Raw genomic sequence first — 21111 nt, 5'->3', positions numbered from 1 at the left:
TATACCTTTGAAGCTGAAAAGCACTGGAACGAGAGCATTCTCCACTTGCTGTGGTTACTTTGAGAACTGAGATTAATTCTGCTCTCTTGCAAAAATGATCAATATAACACCGTAGTGGGTCTAACAAGAATCCACAGCCTGGAAGAAGACCTGAGGTCGAAACACGTGTCGGCTGTATTCAACATATCAAATTCATTATAAATTGATATTTGTAATTGTGCAGTGTGGTGGTGTCACTTCTTGCAGTTCATTCACTTATGAAGATGCCGCAATCCACCACTGAATCCAATGTTAATATTAATATTAATATTAACTTGGCGGAATAAAGAAGAGACCAGAAATGTAACACTATGAAGAGGATGGATGATATAACACAACTCAATTTAGTCTATTAATTCTCCTTGAACCTCATTTCTGCAAATTTGCAATCTTGCCATTGATGGCTTGGTGCTGAATGCATGTTTTCCGAAGCAACTGTTATCTTTTTGCAATTTTGGATAAGCAGACAAAAGCTTTCAGTGCAATAGAACATTAAAATTCACTGCAGCAAATCATTGCATTTGAAACTCAATAGAATATATTGTTAGATAATAATGCCTGAGAATATATGACTGACGCATGTTGTGTGAAAAATCTTGACAAATGCTTTGTCTAAATATAACACATGCTTCAGGGCTAGGAGAATTTCAGTGGGTGATGGGCAATGCAGGTTTCCGGCTCAGGTGTAGCAGGGTCTGGTGTCCACAAGAAATTGTCATGTTTGCTGTTCGTGTTTAAGCGGGAGAAATACAAAATTAAAGGATTACTTCCTGCCCTGTTGGAAAGCGTCTCTCTCTCTATGACTGTGGTTGTAAAAGAACAGAACTCAAGGAGAGAACAGTAGCAGCACAAAAATCAATGGAATCACTAGAGGCATGGCAAAGCAGCAACATTTTATGGGGAGATAGTAATGACTGGGTTAGTATGTTAAATGTCCACTGGTCAGAGAGCTACGCTAGAGTTCCTCTGTGTTCATCATATTTCTTTCAATAATGATATGATGTGATATGGCATTTATAACGCGCCTATACACGTGTTTCAAGGCGCGACGAGGCAAACGGAGGGGAACAGAGGAAAGACAGAGACAGCAATCCTACTATGCCAGGTGACATTGAGATTGCGTAAGCGCATGGGAGGGAGGGAAGGGGTAAAGTGCGAGGGGGGAGGGGAAGTGCAGTATATAGGATAAACAGTAAATAAATAAAAACAATAAATAAGAACAATTAATAAGAAGTACGGCCAGCTGGTGGCAAGTGCAAGGGTAAGTGCAGACATCAGGTGTCAAGTGCTGGTAGGGGACTGTAGGGATACAGAAACAGCCCCAAAGTGCAACGGTTGCCAGGGGGGCAGTGCAGGTGTGCAACTGGCGGGGAGGGGAACTGGGCCCTAGAACAGAGGGTAGCCAGGTGTAAGAGGATTCAATTCAACACTACAGCTAAGTCAATGCCTAGTCTGGGATACTGAATGGAAACCCTTATTGATATATCTTTATGTCCAGTTCATGAGTTCTGGATGACTACCCCTATATAACACCCCTCTCTTAGAATCCCCCTGACCCCACTGAGCCAAGAAGTAGTTCTGTTTTTCAAGTTTAAAAGGTTTATTTGAGAAATAAAACAAAATATAGATACCACGCTTTTATAATAATTAATAATCGATATCGCCCTTTTAAATATAATGTTAATCCACAATGGGTAATCTGACACTAGCACATTTCTTTATAATCAATGAGGAGTTGGTGTAGGATGGATAAGGCAGCGAAAATACTTTTATGATTTCAAGGGAAAAGCAATGAGGAATAAAATGCAGTACAGAAATACTTGATATGATTTTAGCAAAAGATAAGATAATCACTTTTTCTCTGGCAATTCACGCCCCTCCCCTATGCAATGTAAGAAATGGAAGGAGATGGAAAGAGGCGCACACAGTTCTCAGGAATGTAATCAAAGACAATACGAAATTCAATTCCCACCCCAGCAAGCTTAGAGAAAACAGGTATGAGTTTTAAAACACAGGCCCAAGTGCTTTGAATGTGGTGGCAATGAAGTGAGAAATATGCTGAAAATGCTTTTATTTCCCTTTAGGAGGTTCAGGGTGAGTGAGAGATACTTGGGATGAGCTCAGGCTCAGTTTAGCAATGATTCAGGGATGGTTATTAAGAGGCAAACACATTTTTAGCAAAGGAAAGCAAAAAGCTGCTATCTTTTTACAGGTAAATAAATCAGGCCAAATCGCAAATCGCGGCAAAATTCGCGAGTGCGTGAATCGTGATTACGGCAAAAGTATAAGTCGGTTCTAGGTTCGTTGGAAAGCTGAGATTCTAGGACAAATGGTTCCAGAGATATGAACGATTTTGTAAAGTTTGTTTTTCGGATTTAAAGTAAAACTCAAAATGACAGGTGCAGCTTGCAGCTGCAGAATTGACAGGTGACAGTTGTGCAGCTTTAAAAATGACAGATGACACGATTTCTAGGAGGCAGTTCTACTTAGGTTAAAATAGTTTGGATTAGATTATTTTAACTAAGAGATTGGTTCTGCACAGTTCTGCTAGGTACTCACAATATAAATTTGAAATAGGCCTCGCCACGGATCTGGTCAGGTTTTGGACTGGACTCCGGTTCCGGTCTCGGCACTTCACAGTGATCTGGGTCAGCTCTCTGGTTCTGCTCACAGCGGTCTGGGTCACTCTGGATCTCTGGTCTGGTCCCTGGCAATTGTTCTTGGCAAAAGAATTCAAACAGCTCGCCCAGCTGTGGAATAGTTTGCAAATGATTTTAAGGTTGCTGAGGCCTGCTGAGAAGAGTTCTCAGTTTGTGGGTTTAGGCCCTTGCTTTAAGTTCTGAAGTAAAGTTCTGGTCTTTGGAGATTGATGGATTTTAAGTCTGGATCGCTGGATGTGAAGTCGTCGGTCAGCATGCTCCGCAGCAAATGGAATTGAATGTCTCTACTTGTCCCAGCAGTCTTTTTATGTGTTTTGGAAAGTGGGTGTGTGTGTTGGTCATAACTAAACCTGCCCCTTTCACTTGTCATTGGCCCAATTCTCCCCTCTCCCATGATTGGGGGAAGGAAATGTGAGTCAGAGTGATGCTGTAGGTTTTATGGTCAGAGGAACCTCCCCTTGTCAGATTGCACACAAATCTATTTCAGACCCAAATACATATTTATCTATGCACCATTTTTCTAATATTATAGGTCCAGTTAACATGTTTTCTGTAGCACCAAACCATCCGATCCCTGTCTTTGTACGATGTTGTGTCCACTGATGACAGAATTCTCCCCTTTTCATCCAGATAACGACCTCTAAACCTTTCCAGATTTTACACAAATGTGCACCAGGGATATGGGTTACAGATGATAAAGTGTCAGATTTTTAACATGCATACATTTGGAGTGAGATCCTATTTTCCGCTAGCAACCCCCCAGAATACACCACAGGGTCCTAACGCCTCTTAAAATGTTCACAGAAAAATCACAAAAATAATGATAGTACTTATATAATTCTGACAAGTCCGCACTGTGAGTTATCTATCTTTTTAAAATTATGCTCTGGTCAAAAAGGGGTGTGGCTTCCCACATCACAGGGTGGAATAACTGGTTTATCCACTTCCCCCAAGCTCAGCTGCTAGCAGAGGCACTGCCCCTCCCAGTTTCCCCTAAGAGGAAGCCACTTTTACGACGCCCCCAATATAACATTTGCCTGAGTCCAGGACAGGCCTTTGTTCAACTCCCTGTAGTCCCCAGCTGCTCCACCCCTAATCTAATCAGAGCGGTGACAACTCCTTTTGGCAAGGGGAAGAGTGGCTGAGCAGGTTTCAACTCCTGTCGGGGGTAGTTGTCAGGCAGAATCCAGTTTCATTAAGCCAGGCTTCAGCTAAATGTCACTTTTTGTTCCCAGTTTAAATCACTTACAATTTTTACATATACATTAAATAATTACTTCCTTCAAGTCATTTCAGAATATAGTTTTACATTGTATCCACCTCTTAGCAAGTCTTTCCTTGGTCTGGTTTTGTTTCATTTGTTCAGTTTTACACAAAAGTCTGGTGGTTTTAAAACACCGGCTTTCTGATAGTGGTGAGTACTGGTAATGCAACCATTTTTGGGATTAAGAAAATGAATTCCCCACAGTTCTGAGTTGCTTTTTTGGCAATCAGCATTGCCATTCCCAATGGTTACAGGCTACTGTGTGGGTAGCCCAATGGTGGTTTTAGGCAGTGCCCTCCTGTGCTCACAACATGGGCAAAAATGGGTGGCAGCCTCTTCTTCATGCATTTCCCTGTGCACTCTCTGGGGAGTTCTGGCCATCATGATGTTTTCCATGCCAGTACTGCACAGTTTTATTGTAGGGCTTGGATGCATGGGTAAAAACATCCCACAAGCCCCCCCTCTTGCGATGGCCATTCTGCCCTTTCACTGATGGAACTCGCAAGATCTGGGATGTTCGCCTCCTCTTCTTCCAATTCCATAGGTGGCACAGTTCAGCATCTTTTCCTCCCTCCAGTCGATCAATCAGTTCTCCTTGCTGGTCCTGATGGGAGGATTGGGCGGTACCCCGGTCCCCTTGGGTCTCTGCTCCCGGTCTCCAGATCGTCCTCCTGGGCCAGTCTCCAGGTTTTCTTTCTCCTAGGACGACAAAGGAAAAGCGGCAATACCTATTCGTAGACATTTTTCCATCACTACTAATGGTGTTGCAGACATATACATTTTATACTTTAACATACCTAACATTTTACTTTTGAGATACAAGTTATCATTCAAAGACAGTGGCTTACAAGAGTATAATATTTTAAAGACTACATGTGGGTTATTTTAGGGTTGGAACTGAATTAATCTGGAGCGGTCCCCTCTGGTATTGCAGAGGACTCCTCCAGTTGCTGCAAAGTGTGCCTGGGATGGCATCACTTTAGCTGGTTAATATGGACCCACTTGTCTTCCCCTTCCGCCAGACTGCCTTTGGGGCTGCAGATCTTATAGGCAAGAGGGGAGATCTTGTCTATAATTTCAAACGGTCCCTTCCATGTAGGCAAGAATTTTTCGCTGTTTGGCCTGGTTCCTTTGGAAATTGTATAGATAGACCCGATCACCCACCTTATATTCCTTTCGGGTAGTTTTTAAATCATAGTGGGTCTTCATGCTCTCGGCTGATCTTTCTAGATTCCGCTGAGCATAGGCAAAAGCATGTTGAAGGTGTTTCCTTAAATTCTCCACATACTCATGAGTTGTGGAGGCATTTATCAGTGTCTGCTCTTGGGTCCTGTAGAGCAAATGCTGGGGAAGCACCATCTTGCGCCCCGTCATCAACTCAAATGGTGACATTTTAGTTGCAGATGAAGGGGTAGATCTGATGGCCATTAGGACCAGAGGTAATCGGATATCCGAACTTGGCCCAGAATCAGCCACAAACTTTTTTAATATGCTCACAATGGTTCGGTTGTATCTCTCCACTGCTCCAGAAGAAGCTGGCCTGTAAGCAATGTGTAGCTTCCTTTTAACCCCCAGTATCTCCCACATCCTTGTCATTACTTCACTGGTGAAGTGGCTACCCCTGTCGACTCAATCCTTTGAGGTAGACCAAAACGGGAAAAGATGTGGTTAATCATCAGGGCAGCTGCTGTTTCTGCCTTGCAGTTTGGGGCTGGGAGACATTCCACCCACTTGGTAAACAAGCATGTAACGTCAACATGTACTTGTTTCCTCTAGACGAGCGGATTACAGGGCCTACAAAGTCGATTTGCAAATCTGACCATGGCAGTGTCATCCCCCTCTTTTGGAGAGGCGCACGGTGTGTGAGGGATGATGGCTGAAATTGTGCACACACAAGACACCCCTTCAAGTATTGGTTGAGGTCCTGCCCCATGTGTGGCCAGTATGCAACCTCTCTTAAGATTTCCAGTGTTGTGTGAAAGCCCCTATGACCGGCAGTGGCCGCATCATGGGCGTGACTAAACATCAGGCTTCGGAATGAGGTAGGAACCACCCACTGATCATGGCCAGCTTGGGATTTCCTTACCAACAAACCGTCTTGGATTCGGAACATTTTTGGACATTTCATCAACACTCTTAGGTCCTCTTTCCCAATGTAATCGGTATCCGTCAGGGGAAAGTTCTCAGGGTCCTCAAGGTGTTGGTAAAACTTACCAATAATTGGATCCCCCTTCTGAGCTGTAATTAAATCAGCATCAGGGGTCTCCTTACTCCATTGTGCCGTTGAAAGATCATTGTGAGCATTTGTCTGGGACCTAGTGATAGCGGTGACCTGGATTTCCCCCAACAGGCACTCTATTTCGATTAGATCCCCTTGGATGGCCCCGGTTTTGGCCAGCTGATCAGCTAAGTCATTTCCAGTTTTGTCTCGTCCATCTACTTTGGAATGACCCTTGATCTTCTTCCAGTAGATGGTCATCCCATTCGAGGTGACAAGATCATCAATGTTTTGGATTAACTTCCCATGTTTCAGGGGTTTGTTATTAGCGCATAACATGTCTCTGGTTTTCCAATTAACCAGGTGCTCCACGAACCCGTTCCGTACATAATCCGAATCTGTGATTATGACCAGTTTGTGGAGTTGATGTTGGACATCAGTGAGGATGGCCTGATGCACAGCCATCAATTCTGCCACCTGACTACTTCAGGGACCAATTTCGTATCCAGCGGAGGGTTCTGGGAACTCCTTCACCCATGCATTCCCTACGCCAGCCACCAGTTCTTTCTCCCCGTCGTTGTCAACATGGTAAGAGCATCCATCCACATAGACAGTGGGCATTCCCTCACACTTGTCTTCTTCAAAGACTTTGTGTGGGGAATTAAGGTATGCTTCCATGTTGTCCTTGATTTTTAGACTTTCGTCCTCGAGACAGTTTTCTCTGGCACAATCATGCAAGTCAGCCAGACCTTGCGCGAGGGGACTCTTCTTGTTTTGGCCATATCTGACCTCCACAGGAAAGCCTTGCATTGACAGAATCCAGGAAGTAATTCGGGAATTACTCACATTTCCGGCCCGGATTCTGTCACTTTGGAGATATTGCAGAGGCTGGTGTGGAGTCTCCACTATGATGTGTTCCCCCTGGATAAACGGGTGGTAATTCTTCAATGCCCACACCGTTGCCAGGAGTGCCTTCTCACAATCGTTGAATTTTTCCTCCACAGAGGATAAAGTTTTGCTCGCATAGGAGATTACTTTATTGACCGTGTCATGCTTTTGGTATAATACTGCAGTCAAGCACGTATTAGAGAACCCCGTCTCCAGGAAGAACTCCTTGTTTCTGAAAGGGTAAGCTAGGCAAGGCGCTTGTGAGAAGCTTCTTTTGAGTTGTCTTACCGCCTCAGATTGTTCTGGACCCCATTCCCACTTGACCCCCCCCTTCAAGAGATGAATCAGGGGTCTAGTGACCTCTGCATAGCCTTCAATGAACTTTCTGCTGTAATTAGTCAGTCCAAGGAGGCTCCTTAGTTCCCGCAGAGTTGTGGGGTCTTTCAGTTTTTGGAGTGCATCCACTTTCTTTTCTTGGGGACAGAGACCCTGAGGAGTAATCTCATGCCCCAAGAAATTAACACGGGTCCTACACCACTGTGCTTTCTGTAAGGAAAGTTTTGCTCCGGCGGCCCTCAACTGCGTCAGAACATGACGGATCTCTGCTATGTGTTCTTCCACAGATGAACTTTTTATGAGGACATCATCTACATAAACCAGGTTACCCCTCGCACCCAGGTCGGGCATGGCCTTATGTAGGAAAATGTTGAATTCATTGCCGGAGATGAGGTATCCGAAGGGAGTCCGGGTCCATGTGTACTGCTTGCCCCCAAAGGTAAAAGCCAGTTTGTATGGGTCCTCCCTACTGACAGGCACGGTCCAGTATCCATTGGTCAGGTCTATTGCCGTGAATACCTGTGACCCCTGAATCTGGGCCAGCCCTTGGTCAATGTAGGGCAGAGGCCATCGGGAAGTATGGACCCGTTTGTTGAGCTCCCTAAGGTCGGCGCAGAGTCTCCACTGGCCGTTTGGCTTCAATATTCCCAGCACCGGATTATTGAAAGTGCTGTGGACTGGACGGATTATTCCCCGGGACTCTAGGTTCTTAATTATTTCAGTAAGGGACTCCATGGATGCGAGAGGCAAGCGATATTGCTTCACAAACACTGGAGTCATTCCAGGGTCCGTGGGAATTGTTGTGGTGTGGATGTCGGTGCGACCACAGTCATATGAGTCTACCGCAAAGAGATCTTGGAAATCCAAGAAAACTTGTTTCAACTTTTGCTTCTGTTCCAGAGTCACACAGGTATCAGCTAGGTTGACTCTCTCTTCCATCATCTGCCTGAAGCCTGGAAAGACTTCTGGTTTGGCTATCTCAGCGGCCTCCTCCAGCTGGGTGGAGAAGTCCCTGGTCAGAGTGCTGATTTGGACTGGAGGCTTCCGGTGGGAAAGGCAGCCCTCATGGACCTGGAAAATCACCTCATCCCTCCTGAAGTCACAAGTCACATCTTCCTTACCGTAAGGGCAAGAAGTGTACACCAGGAAGTTGCCCCCATGCCGGGTGAAGATCCTGTCTGGTGTTGTTTTGTCATCACTGTCACTGTCAAAACAGTCCTTGGGGATTGGTCCTAACAGTTCATTTCCTAGATCAATGGAGAAATGTCGGTCATCAACCGCCATTTCAATAATGGTGCCTGGGGCTATAGTAATACTCTTTAAGTCGCTGTTATCCACCTCTATTGGAATGGTGTCATGTTCTATGTTGAGTAATGGAGTTGGGTTTACCCCCAACCCTTGCTGTTGGAGAGAAGCATTTAGATCTATATAAGCATCAGGGTTTTGCAATTTTTGTCCTCTTTTGACTTTCACTTCCAGGGAGAATTGTCGGGTCCTTTCTGGGATGGTGACTTCCTCTTTGATCTGAATTTCAACTGCATAAGGTCGCAATTGAGCTGACCTAAATGCTTTTTCTGGATCATCAAAGCCCATGGGAGTATCCGCTAATCGGGACCAAGCGTTGAAGTTTATTAGGTCCAAACTAATGGCAAATCGTTTGAGAATGTCACTGCCTAAGTAAAAGGCGGCAGTGACGTCTCGCACGACCCAACAATTATGGACTATGCTCTTGTTGCCAATGGAGATTTTGAGCATACACCTGCTTGGCAGGAGATGTTTGGAATTGGGTGCTTCCAGGTCCATTTCCCATTTGTCTATCAGTTTGAATGTGGGAATGGCTGGATCTTTTGGGAGTCGTCGGAATATGGCTTTGCTGATGAAGCTCTTACCGTTTTTCACACACACTCGGGCGAGAACAGAGTCCTTCCCATCATTTAACGGAACAGGGAGGAACAACTGCTCTCTAATTTGCTGAATATCAGCCAGGCTCTGAGCTGATTTCACCTCTTTCTGGACCATAGGAGTGGGAATGTCTGATTGTGGATTTGTAAAGAATTTCAGAGTGTTTCCTTCCAGTGTGGAATACCACCTTAAACTGTAAGGAAGGTTGATTTTCAGAAATAGAGAGGACCCCCCATCACCAGTCTGTTGTCCTACTGCTATTACTGTCACATCTGGAGTTTGGTTGTTCTGGAAGTGAAATTCTACTTGGTCAGATTTTTGTTCAACCATGTGGCAGGTGCCGTTTAAACTAACATGGTTGACACTCTGTTTTAATTTTATTGGTCGGCTAGTCTGGGTCCAGAGGACCTTGTTTACGCAATCTATTAGGGGTGACAACCTTCTCAGGAGGTCATTCCCTAGTAAACAAGGGGTGCCCTTTGGAGTCACTACTATGACCGGGTGTTTCACCTTATGTCGCCCAATTTTAATGTCCAAGTCTGCAGTCCCTCAACGGGAATTTCCTTCCCGTCAAAGTTCTGCAGTTGTCCAGGAAGAGAGGTGAGAGGAATTCGGTAATTCTCCCCCCTTCCTGCATTTAGTTCCTCAAAGGCCCTTTTGGACAGAAGGGTAGCTTGGGATCCAGTGTCCACCAGTGCCAAAATTGTACCCTGCCCCTGTACTTGTACCGGGGCATAGTATCTTCCCTCCTTCTCCTCAAGGGGGCACAGATAATGCACATTTTTGGACAACTGGAGGGCTAACTTTCTGGTTTTGGACATTGCTAACAAAGAGATTTGGCAGAATTCTGTGGAGAGCCTTGGGAATCTGAAAGAAAAAGTTGGCAACTGGAAATGGTTTCGGGCTCTGGGCCGCCCCCCCCTTTTTGGAGGCAGTCATCAGGATGGGTTTGACCCTTGGGATTTTGGTATTGTCGTTTCTGGGATGAGATGATGGCCGGCGGTAGCTCAGTCTCCACATCTCCCCAGTCTGGATTGGAATCCCTTGGGACCCATTTTTCCTTGGGAGGAGTTCTGCCATCTCTGAAGGAGAAGATCCTTTTCCCAGGATCTTCTGAGGATCCCTCTCCCTCGAATTGGAAGACCTGTACCTCCTCCACAAAGTGGGTCTGTTTGGGTCCTTTGTTTCTCCTACCCCCCCCTCTGCTCCTTGGGAGGCAGGCTTGGGGCAGGAGATTTTGTTTCCGGTTCCTGGTTTTCCAGGGGCTGTGTACAAGTTGGGAAGGAAGCTTCCTCCAAGGCTTTACAACCCCCTTCACCTTGTGCCTCCTCCCTGGGAACCGGTGGGTTATCGGGGTGCTGCCCCCGTCATTGTTCTGGAGCACCAGGTCCAGAGTTTCGGGCATTCTGTGGTGGCATGCTCATCTGAGGGTTCTGTTGAGCCCTCAGTATGTGACCCAGATCCCGTGCCATATTTTGGACCTGACGCTCTAACTGGGAAACCCGCTCAGGCTGATACGGGGCTCTATTTTCTCCCCTGGGCTGATCCCGGGAAGGGTAGCTATCCCTTCTCTGGTAATAACCCGGATTGGGAAGATTTGGTTACCCCTCCACCCTGGGCCTCCCCTCTCCCGGATTAGGTTGTCTGGGCTCAGGGAATTGGGGAAAGAAGGATGGATGATTTTGGGCTGGGAATTGGGCGGATACCTGGGGAAAAAGTTCTGCCCAGGATTTGGAGAATTTCTGCCCTCCTGGGGGAAGTTTGGAGGGAAGTTCCCCGGGCCAGGTGCTTGGCTGGATCCCCCCCCCGTGGGCTGGAGGAGTCCACACATAACCCAGGATGGGTCGGTTTCCCTTGTAGCGGGACTTACATAGTCAGGAGAGCGGGGGACCCCATTTGTGGGACTACCTCCTCGACTCCCTGTCTGTGACTGGCCCGAGGGCCTTCTGGGCTGTGAATTATTTGGTGCAGGTAGGTTTTTAGGCCCCCCATCTCCAAATCCAAAACGGGGGTGACCTTTACCTCTGCCACCTTGGCAGCAGCAGGGGTGCTGTTGGTTTTGGGGTTTTTCTGCGCATTATTTTTATTTTCGATGGGCTTCTGCACCTCATAGATCCGGGTAGCCTGTTCAATGACCCAGTCTAAAGATCTTTTCTCATGAAAATCTCTCACGAGCTGGGTCATTATGTATTTGGGTAAGGCATGTAAAAACGTATTGATAAATTCTCTGCCATCCGTGCGTACCCTTCTGGTGGTCTGCGCAAAAGCACGCTTTAATTCTTGCACAAACTCTGCCCGTCTGATCTTCCAGGTTTTCCCGGATTCTGCGAGCCTGGGAATGGCTGGCAGAATGTGGGGACCTGGTCTCCTGTGTCCTGTAATGCTCAGAGGAGTCTTCAGATCCCTCCTTGCTGCCAGGATTTGATGGGTACCCCCCCACTGACCTAACTGGGCAGAGGTTTCCAGGATGCCCTTAATGGGCCTACTCTCCTGGGGTTACCCACTAAATTGCACTGTGCTTGGGTGCCCATACCCGGATGCCCGCCCATCCATTGCTGGGAGGTACTGGCCTATGAGCCCCATACTTCTAGCTGGATAGTAATCTGCCATCTCCGTGGCCCTGGGCTCATGTGCGCGAGGGGACATGGGGGTGGCAGAGTCCAGGGACTGGGAGAGATGAAGGCCTCTAGTACCAGGGCTCCTGAGGTTATGCTCAGGCGTTTCCCTTTCCCAGTGCACCTCGTCTCTATCAGCCCCTGCTCCCTGTTGCAATGCAAGAGCCTGCACTTTCAGTTCCTCAGTTAAGGCCTTACTAGACTCTATCAGTCTCTCCTGCATCGCTACCTGTTGCTGGAGCCTATCATGCTGACAGAGAGCCTCATTTTCTCTCTGTGCCTCCTGATTGGTCCTGGAGTACTGGGGCAGTCTCTGCTGCAGGAGGGTTACCTCCTCAGTCCCATCCCTACTGGCCTGCTCCTTTCTTGCCAGAGCATCCTCCACCCTCTACCAAGTTCTGGTGTTCTTTTTGGAGGTCACCCAGTCCCTGGAGGGCCAGGTGATTTTCTTCCATTTTCCTTTTTAAGTGGCAGACTTCCTGGCCTAAGGTATCCCTTTCCTGACTAAGAGCCTGCATCTGTGCCGCCAGGTCGTCCCTTTGCCTTTGGAAGGCACCAGCTTTCTGGCGCTCCTGGTCAAACTCTGCCTGGGTATCCAGGTCTTTCAAAATCAGTTTATTGCTCTCTGCCTTCTCCCTATCTAGGTGGCTTTGCAGGGTGACTACCTGCTCGGCACATGCCCTATTGAAATCTAATTGTTGCTCCAGCTTTTTCTGGCTCTGCAGTAGGGATCCAAACCTTCTTGGTACTCCTTCTGCAAGGCCAGAAATCTAGTATCCTGGTCCGCCTTTTCCTATTGCAGCACATCCATATCCTCCTTTATTTTAGTGATGTACTGTCTGCTGTCCTTTTCTGACTCCTGGCTCCTGAGCAGCCTCTGCTCAGAAGAGTCCAGATCAGATTGGGCCTTCTCTAATGCCATCTGTTGCCTATTTGCCAGATCTTGGCCTTCAGCACATTTGTCCTGCATGGCTCCCATATATAGATACAAATATGCCGCTATCCTGGCAATCTTATTATGTTCATCTTTGGCTTTAGGGGCCATATATAGTTCACTCAGGGCCACATGTAGGGGACTCTGATCTCCCCATATATCTGACCCTGTTTCAGTGACCTGTTGCGCGATTGACTGCAACCAGACCGTTTGGTCCTGATGAGTCCACTCACCTCTCACAAATAGCTTATGTAAGAAGTGCTCTCTGGCTATTTTCATATCTACCAAGGTCGTCATTCTGGAATTTGAGTTCCTTCCCGACTTACAGAAGTTTGTATTTTATTTTGCAAAACAGACCGTTTCCTTAGAGTGTTCCTTTGAGGGGTGCGTCCACAGTGTAAAACAGCGTGGTGATCTAACCGGATATGTGTATATGGTCAGTTAGCACACTGTATTAATCTGCACAAGCGATAGATCTAATCCGGAATCCCCGGCTATGAGCCCCCAATTTGTAAGAGGATTCAATTCAACACTACAGCTAAGTCAATGCCTAGTCTGGGATACTAAATGGAAACCCTTATGGATATATCTTTATGTCCAGTTCATGAGTTCTGGATGACTACCCCTATATAACACCCCTCTCTTAGAATCCCCCTGACCCCACTGAGCCAAGATGTAGTTCTGTTTTTCAAGTTTAAAAGGTTTATTTGAGAAATAAAACAAAATATAGATACCACGCTTTTATAATAATTAATAATCGATATCGCCCTTATAAATATAATGTTAATCCACAACGGGTAATCTGACACTAGCACACTTCTTTATAATCAATGAGGAGTTGGTGGAGGATGGATAAGGCAGCGAAAATACTTTTATGATTTCAAGGGAAAAGCAATGAGGAAGAAAATGCAGTACAGAAATACTTGATATGATTTTAGCAAAAGATAAGATAATCACTTTTTCTCTGGCAATTCACGCCCCTCCCCTATGCAATGTAAAAAATGGAAGGAGATGGAAAGAGGAGCACACAGTTCTCAGGAATGCAATCAAACACAATACGAAATTCAATTCCCACCCCAGCAAGCTTAGAGAAAACAGGTATGAGTTTTAGAACACAGGCCCAAGTGCTTTGAATGTGGTGGCAATGAAGTGAGATATATGCTGAAAATGCTTTTAATTCCCTTTAGGAGGTTCAGGGTGAGTGAGAGATACTTGGGATGAGCTCAGGCTCACTATAGCAATGATTCAGGGATGGTTATTAAGAGGCAAACAAATTTTTAGCAAAGGAAAGCAAAAAGCTGCTATCTTTTTAAAGGTAAAGAAATCAGGCCAAATCGCAAATCGTGGCAAAATTTGCGTGAATCGTGATTACGGCAAAAGTATAAGGAGTAGCAAGTCGATTCTAGGGCAAACGGTTCCAGACATATTAACGATTTTGTAAAGGTCGTTTTTCGGATTTAAAGTAAAACTCAAAATGACAGGTGACAGCTTGCAGCTGCAGAATTGACAGGTGACAGTTGTGCAGCTTTAAAAATGACAGATGACACGATTTCTAGGAGGCAGTTCTTCTTAGGTTAAAATAGTTTGGATTAGATTATTTTAACTAAGAGATTGGTTCTGCACAGTTCTGCTAGGTACTCACAATATAAATTTGAAATAGGCCTCGCCACGGATCTGGTCAGGTTTTGGACTGGACTCCGGTTCCGGTCTCGGCACTTCACAGTGATCTGGGTCAGCTCTCTGGTTCTTCTCACAATGGTCTGGGTCACTCTGGATCTCTGGTCTGGTCTCTGGCAATTGTTCTTGGCAAAAGAATTCAAACAGCTCGCCCGGCTGTGGAATAGTTCGCAAATGATTTTAAGGTTGCTGAGGCCTGCTGAGAAGAGTTCTCAGTTTGTGAGTTTAGGCCCTTGCTTTAAGTTCTGAAGTAAAGTTCTGGTCTTTGGAGATTGATGGATTTGAAGTCTGGATCTCTGGATGTGAAGTCGTCGGTCAGCATGCTCCGCAGCAAATGGAATTGAATGTCTCTACTTGTCCCAGCAGTCTCTTTTTATGTGTTTTGGAAAGTGGGTGTGTGCGTTGGTCATAACTAAACCTGCCCCTCTCACTTGTCATTGGCCCAATTCTCCCCTCTCCCATGATTGGGGGAAGGAAATGTGAGTCAGAGTGATGCTGTAGGTTTTATGGTCGGAGGAACCTCCCCTTGTCAGATTGCACACAAATCTATTTCTGACCCAAATACATATTTATCTATGCACCATTTTTCTAATATTATACGTCCAGTTAACATATTTTCTGTAGCACCAAACCATCCGATCCCTGTCTTTGTACGATGTTGTGTCCACTGATGACAGAATTCTCCCCTTTTCATCCAGATGACAACCTCTAAACCTTTCCAGATTTTACACAAATGTGCACCAGGTATATGGGTTACAGATGATAAAGTGTCAGATTTTTAACATGCATACATTTGGAGTGAGACCCTATTTTCCGCTAGCAACCCCCCAGAATACACCACAGGGTCCTAACGCCTCTTAAAATGTTCACAGAAAAATAACAAAAATAATGATATTACTTATATAATTCTGACAAGTCCGCACTATGAGTTATCTATCTTTTTAAAATGATGCTCTGGTCAAAAAGGGGTGTGGCTTCCCACATCACAGGGTGGAATAACTGTCACGTCCGCTCCCTCTAGGGGGCGGCTCACGTGGACTTTCTGGCACAGGTGGAGACGGATTTCATGCATCGCCTCTACCTCCTCCAACATGGCGGTAGCAAGGAAAAGCAGCGCTCCAGCCTTCCGAATCCGAGAGTGTCGGATGACTCCGCCCCCAACCTCGCAGAATGGATTTCCTTCGGCGGCGTCTTCGGTCCAGCGCGTTGCTACTGTTTTCAGAGGCCACGCTCCGTGAGTTCGTAATTCTAGGATAGCTCTCTTTACCCTTCGAATACTCCGCTTGTCTGTAATCTTTCAACCGTCTCTCCCTTTTCTCAGTATCAGACTCCTCTACCCATGGTCCTCTTCCCGACCAGCTCTCCATACACTTACACCGAAGGCATTGGTTCTACACTCTGCAGTACGTATAGTTCCGTAACCCCCCCCAGCATACAACATACTTTCATTCATTCCATCACTAACCTTTCTCCATTCTTCAGTCTCTTCAGCAAGGACAGGGAGTTACTTTCTACCACGCTCTGAACAGAATACAACCTTCGTGCAAGCCGTCTTACACCCCCTCAACAGACATTCAGATTTAAAGGTATATCGCTCACCAGAGTCCTACTGCAGCAACCTCTCCCTTTTCTAAACACCACCTGGTTTCTCTCTTCAGGATAGTTCGCGATCGCAAGTCCAACTCCCGAAGTCTCTCCTGGGAATCAAGACTCGCCCATCGCTTCTTTTGAGTTCCTGGTACAACAGGGCTTTCTCCCCCACGAGGGTTTCCCTGACTTCCCCTCCTCGACCTGGGTTTCTCCGGCGCGGGGAGAGGAGGTTAGGTGAGCTTTCCATTCATCTCTACGAATTGCTACTGGACCAGGTTAGTGTTGTCTTGTTGTTTATCTGATATCTGCAGTAGGGACTGTGAACACCAAACCTTTGGATATAAAAAGGTACATAGATTGTGACAGTTAGCAACGCCTAAAAAATTTTCAATTATATACCGGCCTCACAGTCTTTATTGACAGAATCAGAGGATCCATTATGGAACAACAAATACAACAATTAATGGCAGCGGTTCAGTCCCTGTCATCCGAGGTTCAGCTATTGAAGCTAGAGAATACCAGCTTGAGGCAACAGGTGGGTCGAGCAGCCCATAGCTCGGAAGTACCTCCTGGCCCATTACCCACAGGACGTTTTGATGGTAATCCCCATGCAGTCAAGGAATTTCTTGAGTCCTGTTCTGTACAGTTCGCCTTTAAGGCAGCCTTTTTCCCGACAGATAGAGACAAGGTGGGCCATATGATTGCCCAAATGTCAGGGGCTGCGTTAGCTTGGGCCACTCCTTTGGTTACCAGTAACAATCCCATACTCGATTCCTACCCTGCTTTTTGTAACAGCATAAAGAGTATGTTTGGGAGACAGGAGATAACCATTGCCTCACAGGAAAAGTTATTGGATTGTAAACAGGGTAGTCAGGATCTCCTTTTCTATATCACACGCTTTAAGCAACTAGCTTCTGACACGGCATGGGCCGATGAAGCTTTGATGACCATATTCCGAAGAGGACTTTCTGAGGATTTAAAGGACGAGGTGTCCCGAGCCCCACGTCCACATAACATGGCGGAATACATCTCACTGGTTATGCAGTTAGACTATAGACTGCAAGAAAGACAGAAGGAAAGAATTAAAGGAAAGAGCAGACAAACCACCGAAGGTACCCTGTCTCCTATTAGACCAGTTCCGTCCTAGGAGCCGATGCAAATAGGGAATACTAGAGGTCCTTTATCTGTGGGTGAACGTACCAGAAGGCGTACTCAGGGTCTTTGTATGTATTGTGGAGAGAGCTCTCACTTGGTTAAGGAATGTCCCCATACTCCCCCTAGGAAGGCGGGAAATGCCAGCGCCCGACCGTAAGGGGAACGACGGTGCAGGGTTCCAGAGTTACTAGTTCCCTTCAAAGCATTCCCAGGGTTCAACAAGATTTATCCACAGAAAATCAGATGATAGTACTTGAAGTTACGCTAGCCTGGGGTAGCACAAGATTGGAAAACGTGCCCGCACTTATCGATAGCGGAGCCGCAGGAAATTTTTTAGATGACACATTTGCTACTAAACAAGGGATTCCAAAAGTACCCAAGGCATTAATGATCCCGGTTGAGAGTGTGGACGGTAGCCCTCTTACTTCCGGTCCCATAAAAGACCACACTTCTCCTCTCACGATGACTATAGCGGCACATCAAGAGATCCTGAAATTAGATTTAATCAAGACTGCACATTATCCTGTAATCTTAGGATTGCCATGGCTGAGATTTCACAACCCCTTTATTAACTGGAGAGCTGGTACTCTTTTTTTGGGGTCAGAACATTGTGTTCACAACTGCCATAACTTAGTCGCCTCCACCTCCAAGAACAAGCACTCTCTAGAGTCTTTTTGTGTCACAAATAAGATTCTTAACGAAGTAAACACTCTTCCTCAGGAATATCAGGAATTCCACCAGGTCTTTGCAAAAACAGAATTCACCGAATTACCACCTCACCGCAGAGATGACTGTTGTATAGATCTGATTCCGAATAGTCCTCTCCCCTTTGGCCGCATGTACATATTGTCCGCCAAGGAAAAAGAGGCACTGAAAGAATATCTGAAGACAAATCTAGAAAATGGCTTAATCACGGAATCCACCTCTCCTGCAGCGGCGTCACTCTTCTTTGTTCCAAAGAAAAACACGACCGAGTTACGTCCCTGCATTGACTTCAGAGGGTTAAATAAGATCACAGTGCCGGACAAGTATCCCATGCCGCTTATCCCGGATATCTTGGAAGCACTTAGAGGAGCTAGACTCTACACTAAACTGGATCTACGCGGTGCTTATCACCTCATCCGCATAAGAAAAGGGGACGAATGGAAGACTGCCTTTCGGACACCATTTGGTCATTTCCAATATAGTGTAATGCCATTTGGATTAGCCAATGCCCCGGCAATATTCCAAAGGTTTATGGACCACATTTTTGCAGATATAGCCCTACATTTTGTCATTGTCTATTTAGCTGACATTTTGGTATTTTCATCCACACTTGCAGACCATGTCATTCATGTTAAAGAAGTCTTACACAGACTACAGAAGAACCATCTCTTTTGTAAATTAGAGAAATGCGAATTCCATAAAGACAAAGTGGCATATCTAGGGTATATCCTGTCCGATCAAGGAGTCTCCATGGACCCCTCAAAGGTGTCAGCTATCCTTGATTGGCCAGCCCCCAAGTCAGTTAAAGAAATACAGCGATTTCTTGGCTTCGCAAATTTCTACAGGCGCTTCATTCCTCATTTTTCTACCCTCACCCACCCCATCACTCATCTGCTAAAGAAAGGGGTTGTATTTCGGTGGACAAATGAAACTCAGGAATCCTTTCAGGAGCTAAAAGCCCTATTTACTAGAGCTCCTATCTTGGCAATGCCGGATCAACTTCACAGACTCATAGTGGAATCAGATGCCTCAGACCAGTGTATTGGAGCGGTTCTGTTACAACCGGACGACAGGGGGTTCGAAAGACCCATTGCTTACCTGTCGAAGACTCTGTCCCCAGCAGAAGTAAATTACACGGTTCTCGAGAAAGAGTTGCTCGCGATCAAGAGGGCTTTTGAAGAATGGCGTCATTTACTTTTGGGAGCATTATTTCCTATTGAAATAAGAACCGACCATCACAACCTCCGAGCACTGCAATATGCCCAAACTAACAATAGTAGACAAGCTAGATGGGCACATTTTTTTTCACCCTTTCGGGTTACATTCACTTTCATACCGGGCAAGACTAATCTCAAAGTGGATGCTTTATCCCGCAGTAATCCACTAAAAGGAGCTCCCTTTCAGCCTGAACCTATGTTTCCCAACCTGGTCACAGTGCCTGTTGTCCATTATTTTCTTCAAAAGGTAGCACTAAGGACAAGAAATCTAGACTTGGATCAGGATGATACCCTGCGAGAACTAGGACTTACTGCTGATCGGGGTCTTCTTTTCAGGGAAGACAAGATGTACCTTCCCGATCAAGAACTACAATTAGAGGTACTTAAAATGTGTCATGACTCCAAGGCAGCCGGGCATAGAGGTACTCTCAATACTACAGAACAAATTCAACGGCACTTCTGGTGGCCGACACTTCGCAAGGATGTAATGGACTATGTCGCGTCTTGTCCGGTGTGTCTACAAACCAAGACCCCAAGGATTTCTCCTATTGGCAAACTTATCCTGACCCAAATTCCTACGAAACCTTGGCAAATAATATCAACGGACTTTATCGTGGATTTACCAAGGTCAGAGGGTTGTAATACCATCATGGTGACGATAGACTCTTTGACCAAATTGGCGCATTTTGTCCCTCTCCCATCTGTTCCATCTGCACCTGTTATGGCCAGGGTATTCGTGGAACGCATTTTTTCACTCCACGGACTACCGGAGGTCATTATCTCGGATCGAGGAACACAATACACGTCACAGTACTGGAAACATGTTTGTTGTTTACTAGGGATCTCAAGGGCGCTCAGTTCAGGATAGCACCCTCAGACCAACGGCCAGACTGAACGTTTAAATCAAACCCTGGAAGCATATCTAAGATGTTATATATCAGCTTTACAAGATAATTGGAAGGCTTTACTGCCTATAGCAGAATTTGCTTATAATAATGCGGTTCATTCCACCATACGTGTTAGTCCTTTCTTTAGTACATTTGGATTTCATCCGGAGGTGTACCCATCGACTGTTCCCACGGATACTTCCTATCCGGATTTAGACGGGTTAATAACCTCCATTCAATAAGGACATCGAAATGCACAGGTAGCTCTAAAGGATGCTCATGAACGCTATAAGATACAAGCCGACAAACATCGGAGTCCCACACCTTCCATTCAAGTTGGTGACAAGGTCTGGTTGTCGAGTAAATATCTCCCCAAGAGTTTGAAACCTTCAAAATTATCGCCAAGATACTTTGGACCCTTTTTGGTTCTTGAAAATAAAGGCCTGGTTGCTTTCAAGTTACGTCTCCCTTTTTCTTGGAAACGCATACACCCTACATTCCATGTTTCTCAGTTGAAGCCTGACGTACAATCCCGATTCCATGTGTCCAAGAAGGGAACTCCCCCTCCGGTCCTGACAAGTGAAGGACCAGAATACGAAGTCTCCTCGATCTGTGATTCACGCTATAGAAGAGGGGTGCTACAGTTTCTTATAGACTGGAAGGGATATTCTCAGGCGGAACGTTCTTGGGAACCCGCCTCAGCGGTTCATGCTCCCCGTTTGGTTAGCAGGTTTTACCGGCTACATCCTGGTAAACCGGGTTTCGTCACCCTTCGGAGGGGGCATACTGTCACGTCCGCTCCCTCTAGGGGGCGGCTCACGTGGACTTTCTGGCACAGGTGGAGACGGATTTCATGCATCACCTCTACCTCCTCCAACATGGCGGTAGCAAGGAAAAGCAGCGCTCCAGCCTTCCGAATCCGAGAGTGTCAGATGACTCCGCCCTCAACCTCGCAGAATGGATTTCCTTCGGCGGCGTCTTCGGTCCAGCACGTTGCTACTGTTTTCAGAGGCCACGCTCCATG

Source organism: Ambystoma mexicanum, chromosome 5p (assembly GCF_040938575.1).
Source record: "Ambystoma mexicanum isolate Mex_15411 chromosome 5p, UKY_AmexF1_1, whole genome shotgun sequence".
In the NCBI taxonomy this organism is placed as follows: Eukaryota; Metazoa; Chordata; class Amphibia; order Caudata; family Ambystomatidae; genus Ambystoma; species Ambystoma mexicanum.
The sequence above is the reverse complement of the archived record's forward strand: the minus strand, read 5'-3'. Positions refer to the sequence as shown.